Source organism: Salmo salar, unplaced genomic scaffold (genome assembly GCF_965601325.2).
Source record: "Salmo salar unplaced genomic scaffold, fSalSal1 ptg000360l, whole genome shotgun sequence".
Lineage (NCBI taxonomy): Eukaryota > Metazoa > Chordata > Actinopteri > Salmoniformes > Salmonidae > Salmo > Salmo salar.
In genome coordinates, this window is record NW_027675360.1 from 1,041,610 (window position 1) to 1,062,330 (window position 20,721).

The following is a 20,721-nucleotide window of genomic DNA, read 5'->3' on the forward strand; positions in this document are numbered from 1 at the left end:
AACTTAGGGAGGAGGCTTCTGATGTTAACATGCATGAAACCAAGGCTTTTTCGATTACAGAAGTCAACAAATGAGAGTGCCTGGGGACACACAGGGCCTGGGTTAACCTCTACATCACCCAAGGAACAGAGGAGTAGGATGAGGGTACGGCTAAAGGCTATCAGAATTGGTTGAATAGTGTGTTGGGAACAGAGAATAAAAGGAGCAGAATTCTGGGCGTGGTAGGATAGATTCAAGGCATAATGTACAGACAGGGGTATGGTAGGGTGCGGGTACAGTGGAGGTGAGCCCAGGCACTGGAGGTGAGCCCAGGCACTGAGTGATGATAAGAGAGGTTTCATCTCTGAACATGCTGGTTATACTGGGTGAGGTCACTGCATGTGTGGGAGGTGGGACAAAGGAGGTATCTAAGGCATGTACAGTGGGACTAGGGGCTCCGCAGTAAACTAAAACAATAACTATCCTAAACAACAGTATACATGGCATATTGACATTTGAGAGAGACATAAAGCGAGGCATAAAGCAATCACAGGTGTTGATTGGGAGAGCTAGCTAAGACAACAACGGGTAAGACAACAACAGTTCATCAGCTAAGACAACAACAACAGGTAAAATGGCGATGAATGGGCAGAGAGGGTCGATTAACTACACACAGGGCCTGAGTTCGGAATAGGGCCAACAGATAAACAAAGGTAAACCAAGTGGAGATAAATGAACAGTCCAGCAGGCATCAGCTATGTAGCTAAGTGATCATAGGGTCCAGTGTACAGCAATAGATGGAACAGGGAAGCCGCGGGGTAGTCGTTGCTATGCTAGCAAGCGGGAGACACAGCGTTTAAAGTTAGCAGGCCGGGGTAAGTGGAAGCATCTGCTCCAATGTCCGGCAAAGGCCGGTTGAGGACCAGTCGCGGTGGTACGGCGGGGCGCCATGTCGACGAAGGGACCGGGCCAGATGGCGAAAGAGGTATTGTAGTTGTGGTAAATTCGTTTGCAATCCGGGTCATGTGCCTGGCTCAGGGCTAGCTTTTGGGGCTGGGTCACTCAGTGGCAGCTAGCTAGCTGTGATGATCAGGGGTAATGGTCCAGGGTTTACGGCAGGAATCCGGCGTTGTAGTGGAGAAAAACAGTCCGAGGCTGGCAGGTATTATCCAGGCTAAAAAAACGTCTGGTGCCTGAGCAGAGGGTAAAGGCCGCTAGCAGTGGCTAACAATGACTAAATAGCTAGTAGCTAATTAGCTGGCTAGCCTCTGATGAATGTTTTGGCTATAAGGTCTAAAAAAAAAAAGAGCAGAAAAATAGCAGATCCGTGTCACATTGAGTGAGGTGGGTAACCGGAAGATATATTTAATTTAAAAATAGAAAAAGAGATTGAAAAGTCAATTGGAATATATACAAAAAATACAAAAAAGAAAACGAGAGGATGATAAAAAACGTATGCACTGCTACGCCATCTTGGGGGGAAAAAACTAAGTAAACTAAGTGTTGGCGAAATTGGCCCATAACTTCACCTAACAACAACATTGACCTACTGTAGGACCCATAACTTCACCTAACAATAACATTGACCTACTGTAGGACCCATAACTTCACCTAACAACAACATAGACCTACTGTAGGACCCATAACTTCACCTAACAATAACATAGACCTACTGTAGGACCCATAACTTCACCTAACAACATAGACCTACTCTAGGACCCATAACTTCACCTAACAATAACATAGACCTACTGTAGGACCCATAACTTCACCTAACAATAACATAGACCTACAGTAGGACCCATAACTTAACCAAACAATAACATAGACCTACTGTAGGACCCATAACTTCACCTAACAATAACATAGACCTACTGTAGGACCCATAACTTCACCTAACAACAACATAACATATACAGGGTCCTACAGTAGGTCTATGTCCCTGTATTGCTACTGCTGTATGAAAGGAATTATCTCAGTGAGTTTCAGATGAACAGTACAGTGCATTCCAAATTCAATAGGCAGGCAAGTAAACAAAAACGTTTTCAAATAAAAACTATTCCAGAAAATGTCAAAGTGTATATAACGACCGTCCAAGAGACTGTCAACCAATCGCGTTCACATTGTCATGCTGTGACACGCAGTTCCTATGCTAATTCTCACCAAATCCCTTTTTAAAGTCAGGGTATGAGTCGAGAAACATTCCTATTTTCCTTGAAAGTATCGCAATTGAGAATCGATTCACATTTAGATGGAATGCTGCCAGAGCCAGTCTACCTCTGAAAATAACATACAGTCCTTGGACCTTGAGGAGTAACGGGGGCAGCAATCGGCAGTAGAAACAATAACAAAGCGTACTCCCTGCCCGTTTCGGTAAAAAGCTGAGGGATGGAGCTGGAGAAATGTAACCATCCATGATATCAACATTATAGTTTTAACCATGTTTTGAGGATATACAGTGTGTGTTAATATTTACTGACAAACATTGGAGTAATAAAAAGCTTATATTTTGGGTTCTGATGGAGTACAACAGTTGAACTAAGCTCATGAGGCATTTCTAAGTGATTTATTCAGGAAACAGATGGGTACATATCATTAATGTATAAGTCCCAAAATGGATGTAACAACTGCTGATTGCCCCTTTAAGAGAACATCTTGGGCTAATCTAATAGGAGATATTGAGGACTACAGTATTTCAGGCATTGTCATTGGATGCATTTGTTCAATTGTTAACGTTTTGTTGATGGTCCACTCTTGATGTTCTACACGTTACAGTGTAGCTTCAGCCATTCCTACAGAACAACATTAAAGTGTAGAACCCCTTTACTGCATATTGGTTCAACGACTGCAGAGACGGTACTTACTGGTGTTAAACAGATCTCCAACCTCCACTTCTTCCTCCAATGTGACAGTCATTTCCCCCTCCTCCTCTTTCACTCCAAAAACTGCATCCTCCTCTTTCTCTTCCGCCTCTTCTTTTACTGTAACATCCTCCTCTTTCACTCTGAACGCGTCTTCCTCTTCTTTCACTGAAACGTCTTTCTCTTCTTCTTTCACGGTAACAGCCTCACCCTCTACTTGTTTTTGTATTGTAACATCTTTCTCTTCCTCCTCCTCTTTCACTAGAGTTTCTTTCTCCATCCAGCAGACCTCCTCTTCTTTAACAGGAGGAGAGAAGCTTAGTGAACTCATGGTCGGGGATGTTAGCTAGCTAGCTAGCATTAGCGACTAGCCTTGTTCTAAGCTAACTTAGCAAACCAGCTAGCTGACAAACAACGTAAATATATAATTAAATGGGCCAACAAGTACATACGACAGAAGTGTGTTTAATACACAGCGACTAATATACACCAAAACAGTGTAAAGAGCGTGAATGTTGTAGCTATGTTTGCTAGAAAGCTACCGAGGTGTCTGACTAGCTGTTGTTGTTGAAGGAGCGTCCCGTCCACTAGATTCTACGTCACACTGGCAGCATCGCCTGAACCTAAAAGACGCACATCGCCATCTGCTGACTGGACTGGGCAACGCAGTTGAGGAACCAAACGTTTATTTTTCATTTATTTCATAAAAGTTGAATATTATATTAAGTCGGTCAAAGAGAAGCATGTGTTGATTGATTCGTTTTTAATGAGTTAGAATTTAAAACAAACTTTACACCCACTACATATTTGCATTGAACCATACTTCTGACATGGATCATTTTGACCCCAGAGGCATATCTTTTATCATGGCCAAAATGTGGTTTATTCAATTCTATTAAATGTTTCATGACTTTGTCAATCAACTTGTTGTTAGTAAATCTAAATCATGGTTTAGTGTTTCTGTGTCAAAATTGACTTTTAACAAATTAAAATCCTTTGGAGTCATTTTGACTCCAGCCAAAAGCACCTTTGATAAATAGGACGTTTATTTCAAATCAAATCAAATTTTATTGGTCACATACACGTGTTTAGCAGATATTATTGCAGGTGTAGTGAAATGCTTGTGTTTCTATCTCAGACGGTGCAGTAATATGGCTGGCACTGGCTATCACTGGCTGCTGAGGGGCATTGAAACAGCATGGCTAAGGGCTACATCCCGAATGGCAACATGTTCCCTACACAGTGCACTACTTGAGAGCCCTATGGGCCATGGTCAAAAGTAGTGTACTGGTATATTTAAGCAATAAGGCCTGGGGTGGTGTGGTATATGGCCAATATACCACGGCTAAGGGCTGTTCTTATGCGTCACGCAACGCAGAGTGCTGGGACACGGCCCTTAGCCAGGGTATATTGGCCATATATCACAAATCCCGAAGGTGCCTTACTGCTATTGCAAACTGGTTACCAACGTAATTAGTGCAGTAAAAACGATCTGATATACCACGGCTGTCAGCCAATCAGCATTCAGGGCTCGAACCACCCAGTTTATAATTACATTTAGAAACAGTGTGGTGTTCATTAATTATGCCACAAGGTGGCAGCTGAAAGTCAGTGTTCAAAGATAAACTGGCTCTATGGTTACTGACACTCACTTGTCTGTAGCCTGCAGCAGCAAAAGAAACAGACAATATGTTTGCTCCTGTCTTTCAGCTCTGGTGCAATCATTCTCACTCAGAAAATATCTGACTTTGTTGACAGTAGTTCAACAAGTTACTAAGGTAATAAGGCAACACGCTATCACAGTCTCATGTTAGAATTTGACGTTCATCCATGTTTCTCAAATGTCAAATTTCGAACTTGTTCCAAGCGTTAAATTTCAAAGTGTTTAAGATTAAGTTTAGGCATTAACTCCGAATGGTTAAGATAAGGGTTAAGGTTTGGGGTTGGCTTAAAACAAAAATATCAAAAACAACTTTCTATCGCTAGATTCAAACATGCAACCTTTTGAACCAGAGCTAGATGCTTACGCCCATCCCCATCCCCTTCCACAATGCCCTACCAGTATCATGGGTGACCTGCCTGAATAAGGTACTAACCAGATTAAAGAATTAGACAGCTGACAGCCTTATATGAGACATGTGCAGTCCCTGATCTGATCACATTACAACTCATTTACTCATTTACAAGGATTTTGCTACGCTACACCCGCAGTAACATTTGCTAAATACGTGTATGCAACCAATAAAATTAGATTTAATTGAATCCAGTGGAATTTTAAAGGGAAGAAGCATCATGGATTAGATCATGTGATAAATAGATCATATATCCTGCCAGCTGTCACGCCTTGACCTTAGAGAGCCGTTTTATTTCTCTATTTGGTTAGGTCAGGGTGTGATGTGGGGTGGGCATTCTATGTTGTCTATTTCTTTCTTTTTGGCCGGGTATGTTCCTAATGAATTGAAATGTATGCATTCACTACTGTAAGTCGCTCTGGATAAGAGCGTCTGCTAAATGACTAAAATGTAAATGTAAATGTAAATGTAATATCTAACAAGTAAAATCTAACAATTTCACAACATAGACCCAATACACACACATCTAAGTATTTGAATCTAGGTTTCTCTGTAGACATGATCCATCCCACCAGAGGGTGGAGGGGCTCCTGTATCAGTGGTTTTGACCAGATAGACACCTGCAGATACACAGTATAGTGCCTCCCATGTACTCTCCTAAGATTGGACTTTTCTATATCACGTATCACATGACAGTGTATAAACTTTCATTTGATTTGATCATGTACAAAACTGCGGTAGAAAAGTAAATTATTCAGACCCCTTCACATTTTCCATATTTTGTTACGTTACAGCCTTATTCTAAAATTTAATATTTTTTCCCCCTCATCAATCTACACACAATAACCCATAATGACATCACAATACCCCATAATGACATCACAATAGCCCATAATGTCATCACAATACCCCATAATGACAAAGTGAAAACAGGTTTTTAGAGATTTTTGCAAATGTATTTACTTGTATTTACTTAGGTATGAGACTCGAAATTGAGCTCAGATGCATCCTGATTCCATTGATCATCCTTGAGATGTTTCTACAACTTGATTGGAGTCCACTTGTGGTAAATTCAATTGATTAGACATGATTTGGAAAGGCACACACCTGTCTATATAAGGTCCCACAGATTACAGTGCATGTCAGAGCAAAAACCAAGCCATGAGGTCAAGGAATTGTCCATATAGCTCTGAGACAGGATAGTGTCGAGGCACAGATCTGGGGAAAGGAACCAAAAAATATCTTCAGCATTGAAGGTCCCCTTGAACACAGTGGCCTCCATCATTCTTAAATGGAAGAAGTTTGGAACCACCAAGACTCTTCCTAGAGCTGGCCGCCTGGCCAAACTGAGAAATCGTGAGAGAAGGGCCTTGGTCAGGGAGGTGAACAAGAACCCGATGTTCACTCTGACAGAGCTCCAGAGTTCCTTTGTGGAGATGGGAGAACCTTCCAGAAGGACAACCATCTCTGCAGCACTCCACCAATCAGGCCTTAATGTAGCAATGATTAAAGTGTCAAAATGTATTTCAATGGACAATTCAGTGAACTGTTCTGTGAAAGGTGTTGGCTAGAGATGACATGCAGGAGCTCGCAGGGATTTGTAGTCTTGCATGTCGTCTACTTTGATGCTAATTAGCATTTTAGAATCCAAGAGTAAAGAGACACAAATATATTGATACAAGTATTTGTATTGATTATGGATCCCCATTAGTTCCTGTCAAGGCAGCAGCTACTCTTCCTGGGGTTTATTATGGATCCCCATTAGTTCCTGCCAAGTTAGGTCAGGGAGCGTGCCAGCCTGCCTGAACCGCCCCTGAATTAACAGGTATAAATGATGGATTATGAACTAACAGGTATAAATGATGGGTTATGAATTAACAGGTATAAATGATGGGTTATGAACTAACAGGTATAAATGATGGGTTATGAATGATGGGTTATGAACTAACAGGTATAAATGATGGGTTATGAATTAACAGGTATAAATGATGGGTTATGAATTAACAGGTATAAATGATGGGTTATGAATTAACAGGTATAAATGATGGGTTATGAATTAACAGGTATAAATGATGGGTTATGAACTAACAGGTATAAATGATGGGTTATGAATTAACAGGTATAAATGATGGGTTATGAATTAACAGGTATAAATGATGGGTTATAAATGATGGGTTATGAATTAACAGGTATACATGATGGGTTATGAATTAACACATCCCCTGCGAGCCCAGGCATTTCAATACATTCAGGATTTCTTACGGTCCATGTGCAATGTATATGATTATCTCTGTCTCTCTCTCCATCTCTTCTTTAACAAGCAGCCATGTTGTTGTCATTCCACTAGGGACCTGTTTTCAGCATTTTAAGTCTGCAGTCAATAACCAGTGCACTGGGATTATCCCTTTACACCCTTTACACATGTACTGTACTGGAATAATCCCTCTACACCCTTTACACATGTACTGCACTGGGATTATCCCTCAACACCCTTTACACATGTACTGCACTGGGATTATCCCTCTACACCATTTACACATGTACTGCACTGGAATTATCCCTTTACACCCTTTACACATGTACTGCACTGGGATTATCCCTCAACACCCTTTACACATGTACTGCACTGGGATTATCCCTCAACACCCTTTACACATGTACTGCACTGGAATTATCCCTCAACACCCTTTACACATGTACTGCACTGGAATTATCCCTTTACACCCTTTACACATGTACTGTACTGGAAATATCCCTCAACACCCTTTACACATGTACTGCACTGGGATTATCCCTCAACACCCTTTACACATGTACTGCACTGGGATTATCCCTCTACACATGTACTGCACTGGAATTATCCCTCTACACCCTTTACACATGTACTGTACTGGAAATATCCCTCAACACCCTTTACACATGTACTGCACTGGGATTATCCCTCTACACCCTTTACACATGTACTGCACTGGGATTATCCCTCTACACCCTTTACACATGTACTGCACTGGGATTATCCCTCTACACCCTTTACACATGTACTGCACTGGAATTATCCCTCAACACCCTTTACACATGTACTGCACTGGGATTATCCCTCTACACCCTCTACACATGTACTGTACTGGGATTATCCCTCTACACCCTTTACACATGTACTGCACTGGAATAATCCCTCAACACCCTTTACACATGTACTGCACTGGAATTATCCCTTTACACCCTTTACACATGTACTGTACTGGAATTATCCTTTTACACATGTACTGTACTGGAATTATCCTTTTACACATGTACTGCACTGGGATTATCCCTCTACACCCTTTACACATGTACTGTACTGGAATTATCCCTTTACAGTTAGGAGCACTCCCTTTAAGAGTGTGCTCCTAATCTCAGCTCGTTACCTGTATAAAAGACACCTGGGAGCCAGAAATCTTTCTGATTGAGAGGGGGTCAAATACTTATTTCCCTCACTAAAATGCAAATCAATTTATAACATTTTTGACATGCAATTTTCTGGATTTTTTGTTGTTGTTATTCTGTCTCTCACTGCTCAAATAAACCATTAAAATTATAGACTGATCCTTTCTTTGTCAGTGGGCAAATGTACAAAATCAGCAGGGGATCAAATACTTTTTCCCCCCACTGTACATCTACATGATGTATTGTTACACCATGTAGGAGCAGTATAGACCTAGTCTGTTCATTATATACATCTACATGATGTATTGTTACACCAAAAAAAAGGGAAATTATATTATTTTATACTAATACAATTGCTCAGAGAAAGAGATTTAGTTTAACATGTAATTCTCAAAAGGCAGGGGTCTGAATTATTGCTACCCATGTTTTCAATACTCCAGCACTCTCCCCTTGGGAGGATAATGACACTGAAATGTTTTATGAGATTAGAGAACACATTGGGTGGGACCTTAGACCCTTCCTCCATACAGAATCTCTCCATGTCCTTGATTTATTTAGTCTGTCTTATGGACTGCCCTGTTCAATTCAAACCACAGGTTTTCAATGGAGTTCAAGTCCGAAGACTGAGTTGGCCATAGAACATTTTTGATTTTGTGCCCAATTTACAGTTTCTTTGTTTTGCTGGAAGATCCCCTTATGGCCAAGTTTCAGCCTCCTAGCAGAGAGGTAACCAGGTTTTGGGCTAAAATATCCTGGTAGTGGTTAAAGTTGATTTATTTTATACATTTTTGCTCATCTTTATCAAGGGTATTAATAACTAGGTGCTTATTTTGATATCTTGTTTTTTGACTGAGTCAAACAGGGACATTGATCTGATTAACACCAGTAAATACAGTGAGTACCATCTAATAAAACAGGGACATTGATCTGATTAACACCAGTAAATACAGTGGAGTAGATGTAGAGTTTGTTTTAAATTCTCATAAAAAACGGAATTAATCAAACAGCACTTGTTGCTTTTTGTACGTGTTGATATAATATTAATATTTAATGGAGAGAAAAAAACGTTTCCCTAAACTGCTTTATAATATTATAATTCAATGAAGAATAAAAATAGTTTTCCCTCCTCAACTGCGTTTCCTTCCTCCAGACAGCAGATGGCGATATGTGTCTTTCAGGCGATGTTTCTAGTGTGACGTATAATCTAGTGGACGGAACGCTTCTTCAACAACTGCAGCCACCTCCGTAGCTCGCTAGCCGACAAAGTCGGAACATTCAAGTTCTTTAGACAATTTCGTGGTTTATTTGTCACTTTGCTTTAAACATACTTATGTGGAAACAACTAGCTACCCCATTTAATTTAATATTTACGTTGTAAGTCAACTAGCTGGCTGGTTAAGTTAGCACTAGCCTAGCTAGCTAACATCCCCGACCATGAGTTCACTAAGCTACTCTCCTCCTGTTAAAGAAGAGGTCTGCTGGACGGAGAAAGAAGCTCTCGTGAAAGAGGAGGAGGAAGAGGAGGCTGTTACAATACAAAAACAAGTAGAGGGTGAGGCTGTTACCGTGAAAAAAGAAGAGAAAGACGTTACAGTGAAAGAAGAGGAAGACGCGTTCAGAGTGAAAGAGGAGGAGGATGTTACTGTGAAAGAAAAGGAGGAAGATGCAGTTTTTGGAGTGAAAGATGAAGAGGGGGAGATTACTGTCACATTAGAGGAGGACGAAGAAGAGAAGACTGGAGAACTGATTAACACTAGTAAATACAGTGAGTACTATCTAATAAAACAGGGACATTGATCTGGTTAACACCAGTAAATACAGTGAGTACTATCTAATAAAACAGGGACATTGATCTGATTAACACCAGTAAATACAGTGAGTACTATCTAATAAAACAGGGACATTGATCTGATTAACACCAGTAAATACAGTGAGTACTATCTAATAAAACAGGGACATTGATCTGATTAACACCAGTAAATACAGTGAGTACTATCTAATAAAACAGGGACATTGATCTGATTAACACCAGTAAATACAGTGAGTACTATCTAATAAAACAGGGACATTGATCTGATTAACACCAGTAAATACAGTGAGTACTATCTAATAAAACAGGGACATTGATCTGATTAACACCAGTAAATACAGTGAGTACTATCTAATAAAACAGGGACATTGATCTGATTAACACCAGTAAATACAGTGATTACTATCTAATAAAACAGGGACATTGATCTGATTAACACCAGTAAATACAGTGAGTACTATCTTATAAAACAGGGACACAAACTCTGCAGTTGTTGAACTAATGTGTGATTTTTAAAAGGGCATTCTACACTCAAATATGTTTTTGTACTGTATGAATTGTTCATGACGTCCTCCAGGGATTTTTAAACTTTTCCTGTTGAAAAGTGATATATAAATACAGTAAAGTATAAACACACTAATGGGAAACAAATAAATGTTTTGAGCAAAATAGTGTTTTTTTTAACAACTGCAAACTAGAAGGAGTGAGTGATGTCATAGTAAGGCCTTCAAGGAGTTGGCTTGATGGGAAGTCGTGATGTCATCCAATAGGAGACTGATCTTCATGTGAATATTCATTATTCTTTTTAAAATCCTTCCTGTTCTGTCAAGTTGGTTGTTGATCATTGCTAGAAAGCTGTTTTCAAGTCTTGCTATAGACTTTCAAGATGATTTAAGTCCAAACTGTAACTAGGCCACTCAGGAACATTCAATGTCATCTTGGTAAGCTCCTCCAGTGTAGATTTGGCCTTGTGGTTTAGGTTATTGTCCTGTTAGGACAGTTTTTTGTATTCAGATCTCTGAAATGCTCTCTACCTACGTAACATTTAGTGTCTCCTTATGTTACGCTGGGAAAACAGTTTTCATGGGCACAGAAATCCTAAATCATTTCAGAGTTTACTAAATCCAATGGTTCTAACCGAGAGTCACCTTAACTTTATTGACAACACCCAAATGGATACGGTCATTAACGCAGTTCTTCAATAATTACACATCATTCTTAATACTGTAGCTGTTTAGTTACAGTCACATGTTCAACTATCATCAGCTGATCCAGGAAATCATTTTCTGAATGACAGTCACATGACAGAAGCCACAACATGCAACAACAACCAAAGTGCTTCTTCATTCATTACTCTGGTAAAGACAGTTATGCCGTTCTCCATGTTGGATCCAACATCCCTAACAAATGGATGTTTATAATGTGTTATTGTCTGGTTGATTTACAGTAGGGTCTCGTTAGTCTGTTTGGACACAGAGATACGCTCCACGTTGGATCCAACATCCCTACTTTGCTCATAATGTGTAGAGAAATGTTCCTTGATGGATAGGCTATTGTTCAACACACAGAGCTATTTTCCTATATTTGTTGTTATGGGCCCTACAGTAGGTCTATGTTGTTGTTAGGTGAAGTTATGGGTCCTACAGTAGGTCTATGTTGTTGTTAGGTGAAGTTATGGGTCCTACAGTAGGTCTATGTTGTTGTTAGGTGAAGTTATGGGTCCTACAGTAGGTCTATGTTGTTGTTAGGTGAAGTTATGGGTCCTACAGTAGGTCTATGTTGTTGTTAGGTGAAGTTATGGGTCCTACAGTAGGTCTATGTTGTTGTTAGGTGAAGTTATGGGTCCTACAGTAGGTCTATGTTGTTGTTAGGTGAAGTTATGGGTCCTACAGTAGGTCTATGTTATTGTTAGGTGAAGTTATGGGTCCAACAGTAGTTCTGTTATTGTTAGGGGAAGTTATGGGTCCTACAGTAGGTCTATGTTATTGTTATGGGTCCTAGAGGACACTATGTATGTCATGCAACAACAACCAAAGTGCTTCTTCGTTCATTACATAGGTATGATTGTTGTTAGGTGAAGTTATGGGCCAATTTAGCAAACAGTGTACAACCCCTCATTGTCAGGCTGATGGAAAAGCCAAAGAGCATTTTACTGGTTGAAGTGTTTTTTAAGTACAAAGCGGTTGATTTGCGATGACGACACAAAAATTATATTAAGCAGGAAATTCAAACAAGCCTTACAATTATAATCCAAAGTAGTGTGAAATGAACTCATAAGCAACCTGGTAATGGAGGTTACTCCCCTGAGTTTTCCCCCATTCAGAATACATTGTGAAAAACTAAGATCTTTGCTCACCATTTCAGATATACTACATCCATAACTAGTGGTTTCCTCATTACCAGATATACTACATCCATAACTAGTGGTTTCCTCATTACCAGATATACTACATCCATAACTAGTGGTTTCCTCATTACCAGATATACTACATCCATAACTAGTGGTTTCCTCATTACCAGATATACTACATCCATAACTAGTGGTTTCCTCATTAGCAGATATACTACATCCATAACTAGTGGTTTCCTCATTACCAGATATACTACATCCATAACTAGTGGTTTCCTCATTAGCAGATATACTACATCCATAACTAGTGGTTTCCTCATTACCAGATATACTACATCCATAACTAGTGGTTTCCTCATTACCAGATATACTACATCCATAACTAGTGGTTTCCTCATTAGCAGATATACTACATCCATAACTAGTGGTTTCCTCATTACCAGATATACTACATCCATAACTAGTGGTTTCCTCATTACCAGATATACTACATCCATAACTAGTGGTTTCCTCATTACCAGATATTCTACATCCATAACTAGTGGTTTCCTCATTACTAGATATACTACATCCATAACTAGTGGTTTCCTCATTACCAGATATACTACATCCATAACTAGCGGTTTCCTCATTAGCAGGGAGGAGTTTATGCAATCAAATTGTGTGTGCATCGCCCTCGTGCCGCAATTTTAGCAAACACAAAAAGGGGCCTACATTGGATACAAAGAGTTGTCTGGCACACTGCTTCGAGTTTCAACAACATGAATAACTTATTTCTAGCCTACCATCATCGATTTTACTACTAATGTGAAAACAAGACAAAATATGACTATTCCTACTCATTTTAAGACAATTGTCAAATAATTTTAACATTCATTACAGACGTCAATTGTTGTACAACAACATCATGGCTCCGCTGTTGGCATCACCTTTTACAGTGGATTACCGCTGTTGTGGGCCTTTAACCATCTGTCTGACTTTGTTGTTCACACAGGAGAGAGGCGGGACAGTTGTGGATCCTCTGGGGAGTCTCAACAACCTCTTGATGCTGAAGAGGCAGAGAAGAGTCTCTCCACATCAGAACACCTCAAGAATCACCTGCAGACATCCACAGGGAAGAGAACTCACTGCTGCTCTGACTGTGGGAAGAGATTCACCTCATCAGGCATTAAAATTCATCAGAGAATCCACACAGGAGAGAGACCTTATAGCTGTACTCAATGTGGGAAGGGTTTTGCAGCATCTACCTATCTTACTCTACACCAGAGAATACACACAGGAGAGAAATCTTATAGCTGTGGTCAATGTGGGAAGAGTTTTAGTCAATCTGGCCATCTGACAGTGCACCAGAGAATACACACAGGAGAGAAATCTTATAGCTGTAATCAATGTGGGAAGAGTTTTACTACATCTGGCCAGCTGACTTTACACCAGAGAACGCACACAGGAGAGAAATCTTATAGCTGTGATCAATGTGGGAAGAGTTTTACTAGATCTGACCATCTGACTTTACACCAGAGAACGCACACAGGAGAGAAACCGTATAGCTGTGGTCAATGTGGGAAGGGTTTTGCGGCATCTACCTATCTTACTCTACACCAGAGAATACACACAGGAGAGAAATCTTATAGCTGTGGTCAATGTGGGAAGAGTTTTACTACATCTGGCTCTCTGACTCTACACCAGAGAATACACACAGGAGAGAAATCTTATAGCTGTGGTCAATGTGGGAAGAGTTTTAGTCAATCTGGCCATCTGACAGTGCACCAGAGAACGCACACAGGAGAGAAACCGTATAGCTGTGGTCAATGTGGGAAGAGTTTTGTTAAATCTAGCCAGCTGACAGTACACCAGAGAACACACAGAGGAGAGAAACTCTATAGCTGTGGTCAGTGTGGGAAGAGTTTTACTGAGTCTGGTGTTCTGACTAAACACCAGAGAACACACACAGGAGAGATACCTCATACCTGTGACCAGAGATAATCTGATAAAAAAAATCTCTGATCAAATATCAGAAAATACATACATGAAGAAGTTGTTTCATGATATCAATGAATTAATGTCACAATGTAGAAAGTTTTAACATTGTAGTAGGAGTATTTTAATGATGTCACAATGTAGAATCCTAAACGTTTGTCCCCTGTTCTATTGATTTCAACATGATATGGATATTAGCCTCAGGGGGAAAATCCAGGCTCTGAAATGGAAGAGTTACTATTTATGTGATTTAACAAAAAATGACTAACAAAAAAAGAGTTGTGTTACACTTACCACGTTGGTGACCCACTTGAATCAAAATGCAACACTTCAAAATGTAGCTAGCAGCTTTCTACAAGTTGTCCTCTGACCAGGGATGTACACATTATTCCCAGATTCCATGTGGTTTTTCAGCTGTTCGTTTTAACAGGATGTGCAACCTCATGTCCCTCCTCTTGCATAATTGATTTCAACATGATATCGATGAGTGATGACAAATAAGTTCCTTTGTTTAGCGACCCCTACATTTAAATGTATCACTCCAAAATGTAGCTGACTGTCTTCTGCAGGTTGTCCTCTAACAAGTGAGGTAAAATATATCTCCCATTTCCATGTGTTTTTTAGTTGTGTTAGTTTCAACAGCACGTACAACCTGATTTCCCCCCTAATCGATATCAGTGATTTATTGCTACTTGTCAAAACAACAGCGTTTCTGGTGCAGTTTATAAGGTGCTTGTTTTAAAAAATACAAGTAATATGATTATTGTGGCAGATGTTTGTGTATATAGCACATGTTATGTTTAGGTTTTCAATTCATCCCAAACTGTTTCTGCTTATTGGTTATTGATTTGGACACGTTTAAACTGTGTTTTGACATTGGGGATATCCCACCTAGCAACATGTAATTGAAAAGACGTTGAAAAGAAGACTATGCCAAGTTTTTTCAGTGACTTGAAAACAACTTAATTTCAACTTAGTTGCAGGTAGCCTAGTGGTTAGAGCGTTGGGCCGTCATTGTAAATCAGAATTTGTTCATAACTGACTTATTGACAATTATTGCCTACCGGGGAACAGAGGGTTAACTGCCATGTTCAGGTGCAGAACGACAGATTTACCTTGTCAGCTCGCGATTCAATCCAGCAACCTTTCGGTTACTGTTAAATGAAGGTTAAAATAAAGAAATAAATACACATGGACGCAGTATAATCATTTGGTCTGTAATCAATTTTATTAACAATCCTACATCACTCCAGTATTTCTTCACAACATTCAAGCGTTAATTGTCTTTATTCCACTACTGAAGAATCATGTCTCACATCACCTCATATTTCAAACATTCAGCCTGACAAAATATACGTTTTATTATTCCATGCCTCACCATTAAGTTAATTATTGCCAATACATATTAACCAAGGGGTGTACATTTGATCACAATTTATTTGGACTTTTTCCGTATTGGAGATGAGTTTTGTTTGGGCTCGTTCCAAGTGGACCAGAGTTCTAGAAGCTAGTGAGTTTTAGGAAGACGAGAGTTCTAGAAGCTAGTGAGTTTTAGGATTCTATAGAAAGAAGAGAAAAAGGAGAAAAAAATATTTCAATTGTATATTATTATTTAGAAATAAGTGTGTTTTTCTTGTTTTTAATTGTTGACAGGAGGTGAAGCATTTTAGTTGATTTTAATATGAAATGGAAGTTGTTTTCTGTTGGTGGTGAGCAAACTTGTCCAACAAAAATATAGGATATATTTGTTGTCTTAAGGTGTTACAGGCTTTGGTTTTTCCATTTATGTTTTGAGGTTGGACTTTAGCACGTCTAGCTCGTTAGCACGTCTAGCTCGTCAGCTCGTCTAGCTCCGTCAGCACGTCTAGCTCGTTAGCACGTCTAGCTCCGTCAGCTCGTCTAGCTTGTTAGCACGTCTAGCTCGTTAGCTCGTCTAGCTCGTTAGCACGTCTAGCTCGTTAGCACGTAGGACGCACTGATTGGTGTCACCTCGTTAGTCAGTATGTGTTACACGGCTTGTCCATCTCGTTAGTGGGAAGGTGTTTCACCTGAGCTGGTCCAGGTTCTATTTAAGAGTGTCTGGCCCAGTGCTCCAGTTGTCTTGATACATGTGGAGAGTCAACACCTTTAGTTGCTCCACCTTTTTGGTTTACTTCCTGTCTTTAAGTTTGGTGTGGGTTTTTCTTTTGTTTGCCTCTTCTTGGGCAGATTTAGTGGGTCTCATGGTGGGTGTCTTTTAGGTCCCAGTTGTTGTTACTAGTCAACTTCCAGTGGACACCCCCATAGTGTCTTTCAGAGCCCCTCCTAAAAAACAAGTTATATTTTGGGTTGGATATAGCATCATATTGTTGATATTTTAATCAATGGCATTTCCTTACAATGCTCATTAGTCTTTCAGTTGTTATTGTTTTTTATCCTCATATTTGTGTACTAAATATTTCTGATTATTTTCATAGTTTTTTCCTGTGAAGCCATTGTGTTGCATCCATGTCTGACATGTGCTGTATAAATAAAGCTTGATTTGATTTGAACATATTGTAAAACAAATTAACCCAATGACTGACCAATCAACAAACTCTTGGTCCACCTTAGTATGAAAAACTGTATCAATCCCACTTTTCCAGCCTGCTGAAGGCGTGGTGGAGTGGTAAACACCACCCCCGGCTCTACCAGGGGCTTGAGGTGGTCTCCCACAGCTCTGATTATGTCATGTTCTGTGGCCTTGCTGTTCCATTTCTTGACTGCCCCTGCAACACAGAAACACATTTAGTCATATTATATAAAACACTCAAAGTAATGTATATGGAGCATCTATGGCCTCAGTTACACCTGGCACCTACATGTGACTTCTGTCATCCGATCACTCCAAGCTGCATTAGGTTCAGATCTACCAGGATGGGCCTTTGACATAGTCTGGATGCAGTCAGGCCACTGATTATGCATCAGCAATGTAAAGAGGTGGGGTGAATGAGGGGAAAAGTAAATTTGACACAAATTACCTTCATAATCAAATGTTGTTGGTCACATACAGGTGTTCAGCAGATGTTATTGCAGGTGTAGTGAAATGCTTGTCCTTCTAGTTCCCACAGTGCAGTAATATCTAACAAGTGATGTTTCTATATGATAACAATAGAGTAATATATTTAACGCCCCTCCCTCTGTCTGCCGTATTCTCTCTGCTCTTGTTTCCTTATTAGGATGCCGGTGGGCGGAGCTGGGAGGGTCGTCAGCTAAATGGGAAGCACCTGGGCCCGGGTGTGTCCCAGGATAAATAGACCTCTTCCACAGTCATGAAGGGAGACTCTCTCCATGCAGACACCTTGTTGATTTTGGTTGTGTTATCTAATAAATATATATTTTTGATACTCCTTGTCTCCACATTGTCTCCCTTTTGTTGCGAACTCAGAGCTGGTTCGTAATGGAATTAGGAATATATGGATAAACAATGTCAGAGCAGCATAGACTGAGATACAGTTAATACATATGAGATGAGAAATGCAAGATATGTAAACATTATTAAAGTGACTAGTGTTCCATTTATTAAAGTGGCCAATGATGTCAAGTCTATATGTAGGCTGCAGCCTCTCTGTGCTATTTATCAGTCTGATGGCCTTGAGATAGAAGCTGTTTTTCAGTCTTTCGGTCCCAGCTTTGATGCACCTGTACTGATCTCGCCTTCTGAATGATAGCGGGGTGAACAGGCAGTGGCTCAGGTGGCTCGGGTAATAACAAAGAACATGTATGTATGCCTGGGGGGAAATTCACTTTCATACAGCAATACCAGTGGACAATTTGCACTAAATAAACATAAATGGAACATATTCCCTTTTGCTGACGTGATGAACCACTAAGGGGACATAAATATTTAATCCCAAAACTTTCCCTTTGGTTTAACTGTTTAAGACGGTCCCCTTTTCTAATAGAGGCCGGAATGTGATCAATACCCACAGCTTGTAGGTGTAACCGATGTGAAATGGCTAGTTAGTTAGCGGTGGTGCGCGCTAATAGCGTTTCAATCGGTGACGTCACTCGCTCTGAGACTTGAAGTAGGGTTTCCCCTTGCGTTGCAAGGTCCGCGGCTTTTGTGGCGTGATGGGTAACGTTGCTTCGTGGGGTGTCAGTTGTTGATGTGTGCAAGGGTCCCTGGTTTGAGCCCGGGTTGGGGCGAAGAGAGGGAGGCAGGGTTGCCTTGGTGTAAGGACTTATAGTGCCTTGCCATGGGGTAGTCGTCATTGCCTACCCGTATGGCGTACTTGTGTTCCGCTAGGCGGTCTTGAAGGCGTCTCTTTGTCCGTCCAATGTAGAACACCTTGCACTGTGGACATTCCAATCTATAGATGACATGAGTGGTTTTGCAGTTAATGAAATGCTTGACGTAATACTCCATTTTGGAAGCTGTGTCTACAAAATACTTTTTCTGTGCAATATTTCTGCAGTGGTTATATTTAAAAGAGCCCTTGGGTTTGTGGTCAAGCCAAGTTTTTTGAGAGTCACCCGGAAGATAACTGTGTACTAATTTATCATTTAGGGTAGGACATCTTTTAAAGCTTATGACTGGTGGCTCAGGAAAGACTTGGCGTAGTAGAGTATCACTTTGGATAATTCCCCAATTATTTTGAATGATTATTTTAATGTTCTCTGCTTCAGTACTGTATTTTGTGGGTATTGATCATGTTCCGGCCTCTATTAGAAAAGGCCATTAAATACCCTGGTTTACATGAAGATATGGATTTACAAACTACAGGCCACTAAATACCCTGGTTTACATGAAGATATGGATTTACAAACTACAGGCCACTAAATACCCTGGTTTACATGAAGATATGGATTTACAAACTACAAGCCACTAAATACCCTGGTTTACATGAAGATATGGATTTACAAACTACAGGCCACTAAATACCCTGGTTTACATGAAGATATGGATTTACAAACTACAAGCCACTAAATACCCTGGTTTACATGAAGATATGGATTTACAAACTACAAGCCACTAAATACCCTGGTTTACATGAAGATATGGATTTACAAACTACAGGCCACTAAATACCCTGGTTTACATGAAGATATGGATTTACAAACTACAGGCCACTAAATACCCTGGTTTAAATGAAGATTTGGATTTACAAACTACAGGCCACTAAATACCCTGGTTTACATGAAGATATGGATTTACAAACTACAGGCCACTAAATACCCTGGTTTACATGAAGATATGGATTTACAAACTACAGGCCACTAAATACCCTGGTTTACATGAAGATATGGATTTACAAACTACAGGCCACTAAATACCCTGGTTTACATGAAGATATGGATTTACAAACTACAGGCCACTAAATACCCTGGTTTACATGAAGATATGGATTTACAAACTACAGGCCACTAAATACCCTGGTTTACATGAAGATATGGATTTACAAACTACAGGCCACTAAATACCCTGGTTTACATGAAGATATGGATTTACAAACTACAGGCCACTAAATACCCTGGTTTACATGAAGATATGGATTTACAAACTACAGGCCACTAAATACCCTGGTTTACATGAAGATATGGATTTACAAACTACAGGCCACTAAATACCCTGGTTTACATGAAGATATGGATTTACAAACTACAGGCCACTAAATACCCTGGTTTACATGAAGATATGGATTTACAAACTACAAGCCACTAAATACCCTGGTTTACATGAAGATATGGATTTCTCACCATTCCTGTAGGGTTGTGATAGGTCCATTCCTGTAGGGTTGTGATAGGTCCATTCCTGTAGGGTTGTGATAGGTCCATTTGCTATCATCTAGTGGTCTTTCTTCTCAATTGCCCTCAGCTATGTTTAGACTATTGTTCATGTTTTGTTGGGTTCAAGTGTACTAGGGAATAGATTGCTTTCTTGTTCTTGACTTCTCTCCCAGACATGTTTAGGGTTGGAACTACCTTGCTGGGTGTTCTAGTGCCTCTAGCTTGGAGTTGTATTACCTTTCCTTTTTTGTGATGACACAGCCACAGTGTTTCACTTTTTAATGTGTATACTATTGCTTACTAGGTGTGTCCAATCAATTTTGTAACAACTCCCTCTCCAATTAGGGCTAATTGGAAAAGCTGTTAAAAAGAGGACATTGTATCATTTCTTTGTACTCCCTGACGAAGGCCATGCAGCCGAAAAGCGTTGGATTTTTTTTTAAACATTGTTTCTATTGAACATGCCATACTAATAAAGGCATTTTAATCAATTATATG